Source organism: Anabrus simplex, chromosome 1 (genome assembly GCF_040414725.1).
Source record: "Anabrus simplex isolate iqAnaSimp1 chromosome 1, ASM4041472v1, whole genome shotgun sequence".
Lineage (NCBI taxonomy): Eukaryota > Metazoa > Arthropoda > Insecta > Orthoptera > Tettigoniidae > Anabrus > Anabrus simplex.
The window spans coordinates 1,646,327,127-1,646,346,255 of record NC_090265.1 but is presented as its reverse complement, the minus strand read 5'-3'; the positions used below and the strand labels follow the sequence as shown (position 1 = coordinate 1,646,346,255).

General features: G+C 40.6%; 1 protein-coding gene and 1 pseudogene across 1 annotated transcript in view; one reads left to right on the top strand and one right to left on the bottom strand.

The window, feature by feature from the left end:
* Positions 1-19,129, bottom strand: part of LOC136863399 (ankyrin repeat and death domain-containing protein 1A) — a 421,997-nt gene that overhangs the window by 242,518 nt on the left and 160,350 nt on the right. The window lies entirely within an intron of this gene.
* Positions 18,099-18,569, top strand: LOC137502371 (ATP synthase subunit g, mitochondrial pseudogene; annotated as a pseudogene).

Below are 19,129 nucleotides of genomic sequence, written 5' to 3'. Positions count from 1 at the left end.
AAATATATACACGAATAAAGATATGTTTCATCATCATCAAGGTCTGGAAAAAAAAAGCAAAGAAACAAAACACACAACATAAATCATATACACATGCAGAGCACAATAATTGCAAGACATGCACATCACATGCATTTCCCTAGTTGAAGACCACTTCCCATTCTTCCCTGTGATCTATAATTTAAATACGAAATCCTACGAAATCACTTAAAACACTCTCTATCACCTCCAGATGCTCCTCCTATTCATCCGTATATATAAAAATATAACATGTCTTGACTGACTGACACTGATTCATCATCGCCGATCTAAAACTACTGGTCATAAAATTAATTGAATTTTGGGGATATATTTATATTACAGTGCAGGTGCTCATTAACGGAGGATTTTTGGATATTCCTTCGCTAAGAGGGTTTAAAGGGGGATTTTAAAATTAGTATAGCTATACCTCAAAAACTTAACAGTTTAAAGACGTGAAGATTGGTTTTTGGGATCTCCTTTAAAAATAAACACCCTTTTCTGTTTTCGTAAAATCCCCTTAAGGGGTAATGAAAAGGAGTGAAAAATGGGGTGAATTTTTAAAATTAATATATCTCAAAATTTAACAAGTTACAGACGTAAAAATTTGTTACTGTAATCTCCTTAAAAATCACTTTACTTTTGTTGTCGGAAAATCCACTCAAGGTGGAAGGACTGAAAAAGCGGTTGAATCCTTTAATGGGTATACCTGCCTCTCAAAAACTGAATATGTTACAGACGTGAAAATTGGTATTTAGAATCTCCTTTAAAAAGAAACATGTATTTTTTTTTGTTTTCGAATTGAGAGAGTGTTTTTCATATGTACAGTTCTATGACGCACAGTCTAAATTTAGGTCGCCAGTAGCCTGGTCATCTTAGCCCCCAAAATGCAATACCAGAAACGTGGATTACAAAGAGGTTTTGGGATTAATGAAACTCAATTTTTCGGTGATTTTTTTATATTTTAGTGTTTTCAGATAATGTTTTAGTGCAGCACTGAGTAACGATTAGTTTTATCAAATAACGAAGTCAAGCGAGCGAAGCCTCGGGTAACAGTTAGTACTCCAGTGAAGTTCTAACTACTCAGGTACTTAACATAATACACATAAGGAAGATGATCTCTAAAGACGTTATATAGCAGATTTTCAGTTGTCTTCATCATTTCATCCTTACCACGACGCGCAGGTTGCCTACGGGACTCAAATCAAGAGACCTGCACCTGGTGAGCAGAACATGTCATCGGACACTCCTGACACTAACAGGATCGTAAATTTGTCTTAAAAGACAATAATACTAATATCCCTTCGTGGTTTAATCGTAGCTGTACACCCGATCATTATGGGCACCCTCTTCATTGTTGGACCAGTATGCAGCTTCTTCTAAGGAGCTTCCTTACCGCGATTTACTACACGTATTTACTGCACTTTTATGAAAACTTTTAATATCCGCCTAATTAAAATTAAACTATGGTCATGTACATTCTGATTTTTGTAATGCCCAATTTCCATGCAAAGTGAGAAGTTGAACGCTAAAATGGACTGACCTCAAAAGTGCTTCGTTTACCAACCATAAGGTCAATTGGAATAATTCACTAAACTGTTAACCATACCGAGTTCCTTCACCTTTTTCTAACAGTATTCTACCCTAAATATGTTATGCTCATATATATAACTTAAAATATACAGTATATCCGTAAAGGAAAAAGAAAGGTAATACGGGACAGCTTTTCAGGAACAACATTATTCCGAATAGTAGCACCCACAACCGATGAACGACGTACGTCTGAATCCTTTTCTTTTTTCTCGATAAATACTAGTCGAATTTTGAAAATATTGAGATCCCTGAGATTGCCGTGTCTATATATCCAGAGATGCTTGTAGGAAACAGTGTATTTCGTTCAACAATATATGACTAGTACCGTTGTTTCATTAGAAATTTACACTTTGTAAAAGTGTTGCAAGTACGATTGAGAGTCACTTGGAAACCTTATTTAATATTCTATATTTTAAACAATTTACGAGTTATTCAGTTATCTTAGATAACTCACCGTATGTGTGATATATCCTTACACGTTGTTTCATTACTTTCTGCTTATTTACAATATTATTATTATTATTTTTTCTTTAGAAAGGAATGGACCACTAAGGATCACGCTACAAGTACATTTCTTTCTCCTCGTGCGGAGTTTTCTCAGTGTCCAGTATTCCTTCATGCGTTCGTTAACCTGCTTCCGTTATTCATCTGTCCAGGCTCCTCCGGTCTTCCTAGTTCTTCCTGCGGCTTGTACACTTTCAAAATTCTTCAGTGTGTTCCTAAACGTATTCCTTTCTAACAGCTGTTCTTCCAAGATGCTTAACCTTTCCATATCCTTCTTCGTTTCCTTAATCAATGCTGTAGTGGGATTTCTTATCCAGAAGTAATCAAATATCTGTTTGGTAAGTCTGTTTGCGTTCATTCTGTATAGATGGCCAAGAAATGCCAGCCTCCTTTCCTTCATGGCCTCTGAGATTCATTCGACCTTCTGGTAAACTTCTTTGTTGCTCCGAAGTTTCCATCCGCTTTCAGTTTGGACAACTCCCATAATTTTTCTGAGGATTGTTCTTTCCAGGATCTCTAGCTATGATTATGATTATTATTATTATTATTATTATTATTATTATTATTATTATTATTATTATTATTATTATTATTATTATTAAGTTTTTACAAAGTGAGAAATGACGTGATTAGGACAAATTTAATGCGGTGCAAGTTTCTGAGAAAGTCAGAGAAGCAGGGCTCAGATGGTATGGCCAGGTTAAGAGAAAAGATCAAGATTATTTTGCGGGAGTATGATTATCGAAATGCTTCCACCAGAGAAAAGTAGTCGAAGAACACACAGTAAGTGAGCATTCAATAAAGAAGGAAACAGCAGGGTTTTGAGGAGGAAATGGTTCAGGTCAGAGCAACGTTGAGGAGGAATAACAGCGATTCCAAATGTGTGGGATTAATCGTGCTGAACAGCATTATTATTATTATTATTATTATTATTATTATTATTATTATTATTATTATTATTATTATTATTATTATTATTATTATTATACAGACATATATGCATACTTTATCATTATAGACTGTTATGCCTTCCAGCGTTCAGTCTGCAAGCCTCTGTGAATTTACTAAACGTCGGCCACAATCTTCTATTTGCAACTAATAATGTGGCCTCATTTAGTTCTATACCACTTATCTTTAGATCGTTAAAAACTGAGTCTAACCATCGTCGTCTTGGTCTACCTCTACTTCTCTTACCCTCCATAACAGAGTCCGTTATTCTCCTAGGTAACCTATCCTCCTCCATTCGCATCACATTATTATTATTAAGTAACGATCCTCATTTTTCTTGTAGTAGTTGAGTAAGGACGCACGCTCGCCTTTGATTGCGAATTATTATTATTATTATTATTATTGTTATTATTAGTAGTAGTACTAACATTACATTTCGAAAATGACCATTCCTATTTAGTCTTTTATGACTAAATAGTTCATGTACGATGTACAGTATATTGGCAATAAAATTTATATTACAACATCCGTAAAGACTTCATGCTTTTGTTATTTTGTTAATGAACGGAAAGGTACACGCTAGTATTTACCCGACAAATAAAAACGACTAGAATACTTACCACACATTCATGTCGACTTGAAATATCCATCTAACTTAAAACTTAACTATGGTCATTTAATTAGAATATTCAAAATAATGGGTCGTATAATGTACTCATAAACTCTACACATGAATACCGTTCTTCACCTAGTTCCTTTGTACATTTTTCTTGCCGGTAGTTGAGTACGGACGCACGCTCGCCTTTGATTGCGAAGCAGTTACATTTACGGCTACAGTAGGTTATGAATAAGCGGAGGAAACGTCTGCAAAGGTTCTGTGTAGGAAATTACCTGCATCATAATTTTCGTAGTAATAATAATAATAATGTTATTTGGCTTACGTCCCACTAATAATAATTTTCGTAGACTACTTACTACTCAAACTGATGCCTTTGTTTGTTTGTTTGTTTGTTTGTTTGTTTGTTTGTTTGTTTGTTTGTTTGTTTGTTTGTTTGTTTGTTTGTTAGGTCATGTGCCAATCCGAAACAGCAAAAACTGATGGCGGCGCCAAAATGAAGCATACTAGGTAAGAAGCGGAGTAAGGTGGTTCGCTATTCCTTTCCTCACTACGCTGACACTATAAAAAACACCTTTAATAACACTCAGACGCACAAGACCAACTCAACTCAACACAACCCATACCTTCGCAGCCTCCGTATTGTCACAATTACTGCGACTTCAGTGCAAGAGACACATGCTAAAATACTGCTTCAGGTGACAGTAGGCGTAAAGTGAATATGATTTGCCTTTTGTTATCTCTTTAATATAGATAATATTTTAATGATTTAAATAACACTATTACAATAATAAGTTATAGTTCTTAATTTCTTTCTTAATTTGCTTACCCTCCAGGGTTGGCTTTTCCCTCGGACTCAGCGAGAGATCCCACCTCTACCGCCTCAAGGGCAGTGTCCTGGAGTGTGAAACATTGGGTCGGGGATACAACAGGCGAGGATGACCAGTACCTCGCCCAGGCGGCCTCAACTGCTATGCTGAACAGGAGCCTTGGTGGAGGATGGGAAGATTGGAAGGGATAGACAAGGAAGAGGGAAGGAGGCGGCCGTGGCCTTAAGTTAGGTACCATCCCAGCATTTGCCTGGAGGAGAAGTGGGAAACCACGGGAAACCACTTCCAGGATGGCTGAGGTAGGAATCGAACCCACCTCTACTCAGTTGATCTCCCAAGGCTGAGTGAGCCCCGTTCCAGCCCTCATACCACTTTTCAAATTTCGTGGCAGAGCCGGGGATCGAACCCGGGTCTCCGGGGGTGGCAGCTATTCACACTAACCACTACACCACAGAGGTGGATAAGTTATAGTTACCGTTATGAAATGGAAGCGATCAATATTCAATTCAATGTTTCGTTTTCCCGTGCTAGAGTGGGTGTAATTTCCTTTATTATTATTATTATTGAAATACAGCCTATTACGCTTAAATATATACATTAAAATAATACTACATTTTCCCCTTTATATTTTTTCTCCTGTGACTGCGTTTGATTAATGAAAACAATTGGGAGATTGTTTAGGCCTATTTAAATTACAACAGGCTTTACGTCGCACCAGCATAGATAGGTCTTCTGGCGATGATGGGATAGGAAACGACTAGGAGTGGGAAGGAAGCGGCCGTGGCTTTAATTAAGATGTAGCCCCAGCATTTGTCTGGTATGAAAATGGTAAACCACGGAAAACCACCTTCAGGGCTGCCGACAGTGGGGTTCAAACGCACCATCTACCGAATGCAAGCTCACAGCTGCACGCCTCTCACTGCATTACCAACTCGCTCCGTTAGGGAGGTTGTAATATAGTTAATTCAGTCATAGACATACAGTCTGCATGTACCATTTTAACCACAAACCAGCCCTCCTGCCGTTCTTAAATTTCTTGTAGTACCGAGAATCGTACCCGAACCTCCGAGGACCGCAGCTGCAGTATCGCCAACCGATACGCTACGGCATTTAATAAGTAGATAGGTATATATATTAGATTCGATATATAGATTAGATAGACATATAAGGTAGATAGATAAGATACATTAGATAGATAGATAGATAGATAGATAGATAGATAGATAGATAGATAGATAGATAGATAGATAGATAGATAGATAGATAGATAGATTCATAATTATTATATCCTACTAACTATCTCTACCGTTTTCGGAGAAAATAGATAGGTAGATAAATAGATAGTTCCAGGGAACTTTAAGATTACTTCATTCTTGAAAACATAGGCTGAGGTTAGCCGTTTTTAACGAGGTGTGTGGTTTGTCCTACATTATAATTTTCATCTAAATAATTTACTCCAACCTTCTCTACTTTATTAATTATTAAAATGTAATTAGAAACTTAGTTCGAGATTACCTTTTGTTTAATAGAGAATCTCAGTATAGGGTATGCACAAAAAATGTTAAAGCCAAAACTAAAGCCAGCAAACACCATGCAGTAAGGAACGAACCGGAAGATAGAGACACAAACGGCCAGTGAGCTTAGTGGTGGTTACTAATTCTTAGATAAAAGAATAATTCACAAGATTTTATTTTAAATATCATTACATTTATTTCGTATTTCTAATTATTACACAACCTTCTGTGTTTCATTCAAAGCTATTTTCAGCTACGTCAACACATGTTGCTTCTATCTGGAGTAATAACAAAAATAATGTTATTTGCTTTACGTCCCACTAACTACTCTTTTACGGTTTTCGTAGACGTCGCGGTGACGGAATTTTGTCTAGCAGGAGTTCATTTACGTGCCAGTAAATCTACCGACACAAGGCTGACGTATTTGAGCACCTTCAAATACCACCGGACTGAGCCAGGATCGAACCTGCCAAGTTGGGGTCGGAACGCCAGCGCCTCACACGTTTGTGCCGCTCAGACCGGCTTATCTGGAGTGCATATTTGATTACTGTTTGCATGAAGGAGCTATATCAAATGAATGAAGAATTGCTATAGTAGCCCCAGTGTATAAAGGAAAGGACGATCATAAAGCGGATTGTTACGGAGATTTCCGTGGTAGGTAGAGGTGAAAGAAGGTGCGGGTGTGAATAGGTCTCCAACTACAGAATTAAAGTTAATGTAAAATTTAACAAGGTTATATTTTCTTTCCAAAATTCAGAAATAACAAGAATGGCAGGTACGGAGTATCAAGGCAACAAAGTACAATTAAAGTATTTACAGGATTTGGGCTTCGAGCCCTGAAAACACAATTCTTGAGCAACTAGCCCAACTTTACGATATACAAATTTCAACAACGGGGCAGAAGACCCCAATCAAACCCTGGAGCACTTGCTCCAAATTACACAGTAAAGCCTCCTCGAGGCATACAACACTCAGTTTTCAAAAAAGAGCCACTCGCTCTCAACATTAAGCCTCTCCCAGGCCACACCAAACTCCACCTTCAAGCTGTCCTCAACGGACATAAACACAGGGGTAAAATACCCAATCTACTGAGGCCTATTAAGTGAGAAAAGGTTAATTATATACCAACTTGAAAGGAGGCTCTCCGCACTCCTAATACACTTTATTTAAAACCTACTTGGCACTAGGCCGTTAATGCAAGGGCTAATCCCATACTACAGAGGTGACTTCAGAAAAGAACAATTTACATTATATTAACGAAGAATAGGTTGAGAAAAATAAGTTCACCTCAAAACAATATGATTGGGAGCTCGAGAGGGTTAAGCACTCTCTATCCCGATATGCAGTTTAAAAGATGAAATAGATACAAGTTTCTTTACATTTTAAGGAAGGTTACATAATGGAAAAAGCTTCGGACCCGCCCCGAGAGTTAAACTGCTGAGCTAGCAAAGAAAGAAGTTATTAATTGGCCATTACCTTGTTGTTGACCGCTGCCGAAGAAAGAGGCGCTTCCCGCCCCCTGCTATGTATTTTACACACTGAAAGATGTAACAGAAGTGGCGCAGAGACCCTAAAAACAGCAGTTTATATACTCTCGCGGAAGGTTCTAGGCGTTAGGGGAATGAGAACACCCGCCCACAATCACTTTATTGGAGAATAAAGAGAAACCCCTACACAAGATGAAGAAGAAACACATTATTGGTGGAAAATTAATTTCAGAATTTCGGGATTGGCTAGATTTAAAACAAGGGGAAAGAAAGGGGTAATATTGCCAACTTAACCAATGACTGAAAGAAATTTAACAAAGAACAAACTTTTGAAATAAAATTTTCTCCAAAGAACAGTTCTTTTTCTTCGCACTAGGGTGCACTATTGTAGTTCTTCAGTAGTGTCCTCTAGAAGAGAAAGTTCACACTTCTTACTTCAAGCAAAACAAAAACACATCAAAAATGACACAGTTCTAAAACTCCAAAATTTACAGGTAGTGACATCTTCTGAGAAAGTAGAAAATTAATACCGTCAATAAAGTTCAGACTTCCTACAGCAGAGGAGTTTCAACTGGCGCACATTTTAAATTAGCGGCGTGGAGGTGTACCGCCCGGTACAGACCTCCCCCCCCCCCCAAAGTTCCTCCAGGGGTGACACATGAAATTTGTTTGAAAACTAGGTCCAAGTTTTGATGTAGATGTGGAGATTAATTGCAGAAGTATTTTTAAGATTTTCTTAATATGGTTTGATTCAGTTTCAAAATTTTTGTTGTTGCAGGTGAAGTAAAGTCTTTATGCTTGTAGAAGTTGAATTCAGAAGATAAACTTTAGTTTTTAAAATTGGGAAAAAAAAATTTCTAAGTCCACCAGGTATTGCAGAAAAATCCAAGAGAAGGTAGTAATGTCGAACTGGAATGTCCATGTAGTTGATGTAGACTAAGTTGAATGGCCAGATCGGCCGTTGCCGCTTGCGTCCAGGAGAGGCCGCTCGGACCCCTCAAGTACCCTGAGATACCGCTCACCCGCACCATGAGGGGAGCAGTGGTGTTGAAACACGCCGCGCCCGCGGTGAAGATATACAGGCTGCGGGCAAGTAGCAGGTCGTGCGCCGCACATCAGCCTTGGCTGGGAGGAGAGCTCCGGCTTGCCGTGCACATGTCGTCCTCGCTGGGGTCGAGGGGGCCCATCCTCAAACCCAGTCGCGGCACAGCGCCGCGCGGCTGCGGGGGCACTGAAACATTAAAGCTAGGCGGCAGAATATTGTTGGACCATCATCTTTTTGAGGGCACAGACTTTGTGGAGAGGTTGAGGGGCCAGCGGCGTGCAGATATCCATGGCATTTAATATAAGCAAGCCACAGTGTGTATAGCAGGAGACGGGAGCGTGGTAATGGCCGTGGTAAGGACAGAATGGCAGTTTAACCGTGCGGGAGGGGTTTACAAAAACTTACATATGAAACAAATATTATAGAAGGGGCAGAATGCCTTAAAAGTGAAAACTAAAAAAAAATATAACTTTCATATTCCTTTCAAATTATATGAAGCAAGTTAACACAAAATTTACACTGGTTTCACCTGTGACAGGTGAACCCTAAATATCCTCTCGGTGGCTGGATTACTTAATAACAACGTAACCGGCGTAAGGAAATCAAGAATGACACACGGCCCCTGGAATCTGGGGGCAAGCTTGCCCGCGGGAACAAAGTTCTTGACCATTACTTGGTCACCTACCTTCAAAGGGGTGGGTCTCCGTCCACGATCATACCTTTCCCTAACATTTTCATGAGAGACATTAAGATTGGCTTTAGCCTTCTTCCAAAGATCTTTCATGTTGTCCGGATCTATTGTCTCGGGTAGAATGTCACTCAGAGATAAGAGGTTAGAGAGCGGCGTGTTGGGAACAAACTTGAACATCAAAGAGGCTGGAGTAAACTTATGTGATTCATGAACCGCCGAATTCAAAGCGAAAGCTAACCAATGCAAGGACGTGTCCCACCTGGAATGATCTTCATGATGATAGGCAATAAGCGCGGACCTGAGATTACGGTTAACCCGTTCAGCCAGCGATGGTTGAGGGTAATAAGCAGAAGTAGTTACATGAGAGATAGACAAGTCAAAACAGAATTTACGAAAAAGGTTTAATGTGAACGCCTTAGCATTATCAGACACAACATATTGGCACGGACCAAAAGAAGCAAAAATAGAATTTAGGCAAGTAATGGTGGACTGAGCGGTAGCCAGCTTAGTCGGAAATAACCAGGAAAATCTTGTAAAACCATCTACGCACACAAAGATGAACTTGTTGGCATTTCCCTTTGACTGGGGGAATGGTCCTACATAATCAATATACAGGCGTTCCATGGGGCGCGCGGCTTGATGCGAAGACAGAAGGCCTACCTTGGTGGACATAGTGGGTTTACTAAGCAAACAGGATTTGCAAGCCTTCACTAGTTCACGGATTTCACCGTCCATACCCTTCCAGATGAACCTTTCACGAATCTTTTCACGAGTTTTAAAGATTCCAAGATGCCCCCCCTAATGGGGTCTCATGATAGTACTTGAAGATCATAGGTACAAGAACAGCTGGAACGACAACGGGCTATACGACCAGTACGACGCGGCCTACCTAAGACCCAGCTTAAGGCTTGATTATCTGTCTCCAGGTCGAATTTGACATGTTCCAGATAGAGACGGAACTTCTCTAAGGCGAATAAGACTGCCAAACCTTCGAGCTCATATATGGAGTATTTTGCTTCTTGAGCCGATAGAGTCCTAGATGCATAGGCGATGGGTCGCCTCCCTAGTTCAGTCTCTTGAAGAAGGACTGCAGCTACTGCTGACGACGACGCGTCCGTTTGGACGATGAATTTCTTTGAGAAATCAGGCATAGCAAGGACAGGGGCATTACAGAGAGCTAATTTCAGATCTTCAAAAGCGGCTTGTTGAGAAGGACCCCACTCGAATTTGATGCCTTTCCTACGAAGAAGGTTCAAGGGCGCCGCTCTATTAGCGAAGTTAGGAATGAACTTTCTGAAGAAATTCACCATACCAATGAACCTGGCGATACCTTTAATGTCCTTGGGAGGTTTAAAATCACGGATGGCCTGTGTTCTAGAATGATCGACTGCTACACCATCAGGTGACACAATATGCCCTAGGAATGACATAGAGGGCTTAGCAAAGGCGACCTTGGACAACTTGACAGTTAACCCAGCCTTACGAAGGCGATCGAGAACTTCTCGCAGATGATCTAGATGTTCTTCAAAAGTTTCTGAAAATACGACGACATCATCCAAGTAGTGATATAAGTACTCAAATTTGATGTCGGAGAAGACCCTATCTAGTAGCCTAGTGAGTACAGCTGCTCCCGTGGGGAGCCCGAAAGGCACGCGGTTGTATTCATACAAATTCCAATCCGTGGCAAACGCTGTAAGATGTTTAGACTCTTCGGCTAAAGGAATTTGATTATAGGCCTGATTCAAGTCCAAGATAGTAAAGAACTTGGCCTTACGAAACCATGAAAAACAAGAATGAAGGTCAGGAAGGGGCACAGATTGCAACACCACCTTCCGATTGAGAGCCCTATAATCAATGACAGGCCTGAAGCCTCCTTGGGGTTTCGGGACTAGAAAGATAGGTGACGAATACGCCGACTTAGAGGGCCTAATAATACCGTCCTTCAACATCTGATCGATGATTTCTTTCAGAGCCTTCATTTTAGGTGGAGATAGCCTATAAGGTGGAAAACGGACAGGAATTGAATCCGTGACCTCAATTTTGTATTCAATAAGGTCAGTAACACCAAGAGTATCAGAGAACACCTCTGGAAATGACTGACATAATTTACGAATACTATCAGCCTGCTCCTCAGGTAGATGTCTAAGGTCTAACAACATCTCATCCTGGGTAGGCGAAATAGATGAGCATAATACGGAATTACACTTTAACAAGGGAATTTTACAATTGAACGCAAATTTGAATGTGCACGACTTACTCTGAAGATCGAGCACAAGACCAGTGTGAGAAATAAAGTCCGCTCCCAGTATGATGGGGCAAGACAAATGCTTAGCCACAAACAGTTTGGTTTTCCATGTAAATTTAAAAATACGAATTTTGACCTGTACGGAACCTAGAATTTCTAATGGAGATGAATTAGCCGAAACATATTGAACAGGAGATGAGACATAGTCAGGTAGTTTACAAACATATTTCAATTTAGAATACCATTCAGCCGAAATAATCGAACAAACACTGCCTGAATCTAAGAGAGCTGTTACAGGTTCATTATTTAACTCAATCTTAAGAAAAGGAACCGGTGCGGGGGTATCCGCCGCAATCCTAAGACACTCCTTGGGGCATTCAAAGGATGGATTTGAAGATTGAAATTTCCCTGATTTTTCGCTCTGTTTACCCGGGGCTGAGTCTCGGGAAGATGGATTAATCGACTCAGCCGAAGGCACTAGTCACTTTATATTGTTGTTGGAAGTTGCACCAGAAGTTGAGCAGGAGGGGGTGCTATTCGAATTGGGACAATTCTTGGCGATATGTGAGAAAGCCCCACATTTAAAACAGCCTTGTGATGAACCAGCTCCATTCCTTGTCACACTAGATTTGAGCAATGGGAACTTATTCCGAAGGTGGTCGGGCGCCCCGCAAGCATAGCATTTACGGGGTGTGACTGGTCGGCGAGGTGGAGGCCGAGTATTACTAAAAGAAGGCGGGGGTTCTTTCGCGACACGCAATGAATCGGCGTATCTAACTCCTTCCGCTGAGACGGCCAATGCTTCAAGTTCAGAGAAGGTTTGCGGGCACGCCGCGAAACACAAATATGATCTATAAGATGGTGAAATACCTTCCACAATGGCTTGTACAATCTGATCCTCAGGGAAGTGAAGAGCAAACACCCTACTATAAAACTTAATGTCCTGTATGAAATCAGCCAAGTTTTCATCCAAGCGTTGTACACGGTAATAGTACTTCTGAATCAGAGATGACCTCGCGCGAGCAGGAATAAAATTTGAAAGCAAGTGTGCATGAAAATCTTCAATAGATGACTGTTCGGCTATGGCTCTTACTATTTTGTCTGAGAGAATACCACTTGCATAAGGATAAATTATTTGCAAAATTTGACACGGAGAAAGAGAAAAAACAAGGGCATGATCCTGAAATTCAACTAAAAATCTTAAAAATGAAATTACTTCACTGGTGGTATTAACTGAAAACTTAGAGATACCCCTGAGCAACATTGCCAATGGATGGGGCAAACTACTGAACCCAGGTGACATAGTCGGTAAAGGTTTAAGTGGCAAAGAAGTTAATTCAGAACGTACATTAGTCAATGAGTTACGACGTTCAGACTCGTTGTCTAATGGGGCAGAGATAGTTTGAGCAGCAACGGTTATCCTATTGACTTCTCCCTTAGGAGGCTCTTCCTCGCTCCCAGCATTCATCGTGGCGGGTTGATCAGTTTTGGGAGGAACTTCCCCAGTTAACAATTGAGTGACCTTGCTAGATAATTCAGAAATATTTTCAAGCAGCGTACTAGCTTCCTTCTTCTGAACGTCATTCAACTTTAGAGACAACAGATCGTTAACTCTATTTGAAAAATGAAACAGCCTAGCTTGCACACGCTTAATTTGATTAGGAGAAGGATCATTTTCATCAAAAAAACTAACTACAGAAGCTAGCCCCGTAATATTCTCGACGATCGTGGAAAGAGAGTCGTCAATTTCTTTCTCTCCCAAAGTGGGGATGGAAATGGGCAAATCAAGGGACTCTCTAAGCTTGTTTGTGTCTACTGCAACCGTGCCTCCAGATTGCACATTTCTAATAGTTAATTCATAGATTAACTCCTCTTTGCGCAAATAATTAAGATGGAGAACATCGCGAGGGCCTGGCATGATGACAGAACAATTTTTAAAAAAGTCAAAAAATTCCAGCAACTGAGAAAATGGTTAGAGTTCGGAACAAAACGAGGTTTAGCCGTCAAAAGGGGCTAAATTGAGACCCATTCAACCACGCTCTGCTACCACTTGTTACGGAGATTTCCGTGGTAGGTAGAGGTGAAAGAAGGTGCGGGTGTGAATAGGTCTCCAACTACAGAATTAAAGTTAATGTAAAATTTAACAAGGTTATATTTTCTTCCAAAATTCAGAAATAACAAGAATGGCAGGTACGGAGTATCAAGGCAACAAAGTACAATTACAGTATTTACAGGATTTGGGCTTCGAGCCCTGAAAACACAATTCTTGAGCAACTAGCCCAACTTTACGATATACAAATTTCAACAACGGGGCAGAAGACCCCAATCAAACCCTGGAGCACTTGCTCCAAATTACACAGTAAAGCCTCCTCGAGGCATACAACACTCAGTTTTCAAAAAAGAGCCACTCGCTCTCAACTTTAAGCCTCTCCCAGGCCACACCAAACTCCACCTTCAAGCTGTCCTCAACGGACATAAACACAGGGGTAAAATACCCAATCTACTGAGGCCTATTAAGTGAGAAAAGGTTAATTATATGGCCTCTAAAATACCAACTTGAAAGGAGGCTCTCCGCACTCCTAATACACTTTATTTAAAACCTACTTGGCTTTAGGCCGTTAATGCAAGGGCTAATCCCATACTACAGAGGTGACTTCAGAAAATAACAATTTACATTATATTAACGAAGAATAGGTTGAGAAAAATAAGTTCACATCAAAACAATATGATTGGGTGCTCGAGAGGGTTAAGCACTCTCTATCCCGATATGCAGTTTAAAAGATGAAATAGATACAAGTTTCTTTACATTTTAAGGAAGGTTACATAATGGAAAAAGCTTCGGACCCGCCCCGAGAGTTAAACTGCTGAGCTAGCAAAGAAAGAAGTTATTAATTGGCCATTACCTTGTTGTTGACCGCTGCCGAAGAAAGAGGCGCTTCCCGCCCCCTGCTATGTATTTTACACACTGAAAGATGTAACAGAAGTGGCGCAGAGACCCTAAAAACAGCAGTTTATATACTCTCGCGGAAGGTTCTAGGCGTTAGGGGAATGAGAACACCCGCCCACAATCACTTTATTGGAGAATAAAGAGAAACCCCTACACAAGATGAAGAAGAAACACATTATTGGTGGAAAATTAATTTCAGAATTTCGGGATTGGCTAGATTTAAAACAAGGGGAAAGAAAGGGGTAATATTGCCAACTTAACCAATGACTGAAAGAAATTTAACAAAGAACAAACTTTTGAAATAAAATTTTCTCCAAAGAACAGTTCTTTTTCTTCGCACTAGGGTGCACTATTGTAGTTCTTCAGTAGTGTCCTCTAGAAGAGAAAGTTCACACTTCTTACTTCAAGCAAAACAAAAACACATCAAAAATGACACAGTTCTAAAACTCCAAAATTTACAGGTAGTGACATCTTCTGAGAAAGTAGAAAATTAATACCGTCAATAAAGTTCAGACTTCCTACAGCAGAGGAGTTTCAACTGGCGCACATTTTAAATTAGCGGCGTGGAGGTGTACCGCCCGGTACAGACAATTAAAGTCTAGCCAGCTTTACAAGTATTGCCACAAGATATATATATATGGCATTATGCGGCTCTTGTATGCTGGTCCACAGCAGCGTAATGCAGAAGGACAACCTCTCAAAGACTGAACTGGGATTCCGGCCCAGGAATACCAGACGACACAAAACCTTCAGGAAAATCAGATTCGATGCAAAGCAAAGATCAGAAGATGATTTTCGCCACTCCCCCATTCAACTTCGTCCTTGAAAAAGTTGTGAGAGAATGGCATGGCACAAGGAAATGGTCGGTCTGAATGTCCAATGAACGGTCTTCCTAGATAACAAGAGAGAGATGTTTACAGTAGATTGTCTAGCCTTTGCAGACGATATGGTACTGATTGCTGAATCTCTGGAAATAGTTGCAATGCAGTTCAATTATCACAAAAGATAAACGACTAAAGAAGAACCATAAGTGTCACCGGAGTAAACCAAATACGTCGTCAACATCAAAGAGATTAACAGCGAAATGTCACTAGAACAGGCTAACATCAAGTGAGTGGAGAACTTCAGGTTCCTCAGCACCTGGACTGAACCCAACTTGTCAAAGTGAGCAGCCCTCTCCGCGAGAGTTGAAAAGCTGGAATTTTCATTTCGACTGAATACAACAATTCACGACTGTCACGTAATTTGAAGCTGGGAAACTAATCAACAGTCATCCGCCCGTAAACCCTGCATGCTTTGGAGTGTCTTGTCACTAAAATGGAAAGCCTTGATTGAAAAACTGGAAGTCAGCGAAAGAAGAATTCTCAGAAAGATCCTAGGCCCGGTACTCGAAAGTGCGAAATACGGGAGACGTTTCAATTCAAAGCTTTTCCCACCTTTCACCTCCTGGCGAAATAAGAAAGTCCTTACCATATGGCTACCGGAGACTGAGAAGAACAGAGAAGAACTGGGGCTGACAGACTTAAAATAGACAGGTAGTGAGAGAGATCCTGAATAAAGTGCTGGTCGGAGGAAAAAGATGAAGCTATACCTAGAGAAGATGCGACAATAGTGGGCAAAGATCAAAGTACAACAATCGAATAAGCGTAGTCCGCAGTAGGTCTATTCGAGAGAATAAATAAATTATTGAATTAATTAATTAATTAATTAATCAAATATTTAATTTATTGATGAGAGCCTCCGTGGCTCAGGCGGCAGCGCGCCGGCCTCTCACCGCTGGGTTCCGTGGTTCAAATCCCGGTCACTCAATGTGAGATTTGTGCTGGACAAAGCGGAAGCAGGACAGGTTTTTCTCCGGGTACTCCGGTTTTTCCTGTCATATTTCATTCCAACAACACTCTCCAATATCATTTCATTTCATCTGTCATTCATTAATCATTGCCCCAGAGGAGTGCGACAGACTTCGGCAGCCGGCACAATTCCCATCCTCGCCGCTAGATGGGGCTTCATTCATTCCAATCCTGACCCGGTCGAATGACTGGAAACAGGTTGTGGATTTTCATTTAATTTATTGATCAAGTAATTAAATAATTGCTTATAATTCTCATATACAACCATAGATGTATGAATGCATAGACATTGTGTGAGTTGCCTGCGTGTTTCAGGTCGTGTAACTGTTGCCTTGCATTCACGAGTTAGTGGGTTCGAGCCCTACTATCGGCAACCTTGAAGAGTGTTTCCCGTTCTATTCCATTTCCGTAATCCATTAAATTATGGCGCCATGCCTTAATTAAGGTCACGGTCGCTTTTTTTTTCTAGTCATGGCCCTCCTCTACCATCGTCACCAATAATGCCTGTATCAGCTGGTGCAACGAACATGGGATGTGTACACACCTAGTGCGTGTTCGAGCATAATTTCTAGACGCGTTTTTAATTAACACAATAGTATATGAGGGATTAATAAATTGGCAGGTGAAATAATATCATACTAAGAAGGGCTCAGTAGCGAAATAATTTCCCCGGTGTGACTGAAGAATTTTCCAGAGAATGACTTTAACTGTAAATTTCACCACATTGATAAATGGAAAGTCACTATAAATACTATCCAAACAGTTCACTTACTGATGGCAAAACACCAGCTCAACGAAGGAAACCTGTATTTTATTTTCATAGATCGGGATAGATCATTAGGCAGAGTCCCTCAAAAGCTTGTGTGGCATTTCTTATGACAAGAATAGATTCCTTACGCGCATTGCTCTTGTCCAAGTTATGTCCCACAGTAACACCATTGAAATCAGAATCCCTGCCGGACTAACAAACCACTTTATTTTATGGTCAGACTTCATCAAAAACCGGGGTTGAGTCCGCTGTTTTTCAACTTAGTACCAGACCATGTAACTCGCGGCATCCAGATACAGACACGCTGTTGTCTGTTGTCTGCGGATGGCATTGTCTTAATCGGGAAAACTGTGAGTGCACGGCAAGATATGTTCAACCAGTGGGTATGAACGTTGAAACGGCATGAACTACGTGTCATCCGCACAATGATAGAGTAAGTGTAATGTGATTTTTGTAACAGCCCAAGAACAGACTGAAAAATACGACTAGATCGCAATCACGAAGTGGCATGCAGTTTAAATATCTTGACTCTGTACCAATACATAATGTGAGTGTTGATGAAGATATAACACATCAGATAAAGACTGTGTTGATGGGGTGGACTGTGTCGATGGAGTTAACTGTGTTGATGGGGTGACTGCCCCTCATGGAGATCATTCATTTACTTAGGGCTTAATACGAGGAAATCACATAAACATGGTTGTAAATAAAGGTTTTCGATCTCTTCATCTGGTTATGAGAATATTCAGGGGTTTTAGTAAGGGTGTAAAAGAGATGGTGTGTAAGTCCCCAGTAAGAACTCAATTAGAGTATGGTTCCAGTGTATGGGACCTAACCAGCACTACTTGCTAAGAGAACGGGGAAAGATCAAAAATGTTGCAAAGTTTGGACTGGGAAGATTTGGGAGTAAGGAGGCGAGCTGCTCGACTGACTGAACGAGGTGTCCCGAACTATCAGTAAGGAGGTGATATGGAGTGACATTAGTAAGACGAATAAGCTTCAAAATGCAGTGCCGGGCTGAGTAGCTGTTCCTTAATCCTATTTAGTTGAAAAAGTTAATATGTCTAAAGCAATTCAAGCTTTGTCGGTCAAAGGGCCAATAATGGCTAAGAACATGATGGAAGCTGCAAAACCTAGATTAGAAACATTTGTCAAATATGCGAAGGTGGAACTTGTCCCACCAACTCCTGGTGATATTCCAGCTATAAGGAGTGGAAACGGCAAACTACTTTCGGGAGCCCGGACCGGAAGGTGGAATAATGTTACTGTGAAGAAGGCCTGGTTGAACACATTAGTCACTGTTGAAATCCTCTGTTGGTTCTTCGTTGGAGAATACATTGGAAAGAAGCACCTTGTTGGTCACAATGTGTAATTGCATTTGAAGCTAGTTCTTAGAATTCATTGCTGAAAGTGCAGTTTGTACAAAACAGTGTTAGGATGAAATAATTTGAATCTTGGGACATTTTATTTTAAATGTCAGAAGTGATTTGTTTGTAAATATTAGAAATAAAATGTAAAAAATAAGTAGTTCAGACGTTTGAGACGCTGGCCTTCTGACCTCAACTTGGCAGGTTCGATCCTGGCTCAGTCCGGTGATATTTGAAGGTGCTCAAGAACGTCAGCTTCCTGTCGGTAGATTTACTGGCAGGTAAGAGAACTCCTTAGGGAATAAATTCAGCACCTCGACGTCTCAGAAAACCGTAAAAGTAGTTAGTGGGACGTAAAGCAAATAACATTATTATTATTATTATTATTTTTTTTGCTAGGGGCTTTACGTCGCACCGACACAGATAGGTCTTATGGCGACGATGGAATAGGAAAGGCCTAGGAGTTGGAAGGAAGCGGCCGTGGCCTTAAGTAAGGTACAGCCCCAGCGCCTCTACGCGCACGGCCAACTCGCCCGGTAAACATTATTATTAGCAATAGGAGTCAGCAAAGTGGGATTTTAACTTAGGACAGAAAACAATTAAGTTCTTTGTTTACATTGTTTTTCTCCGGGTACTCCAGTTTTCCCTGTCATCTTTCATTCCAGCAACACTCTCCATTATCATTTCATCTGTCAGTCATTAATC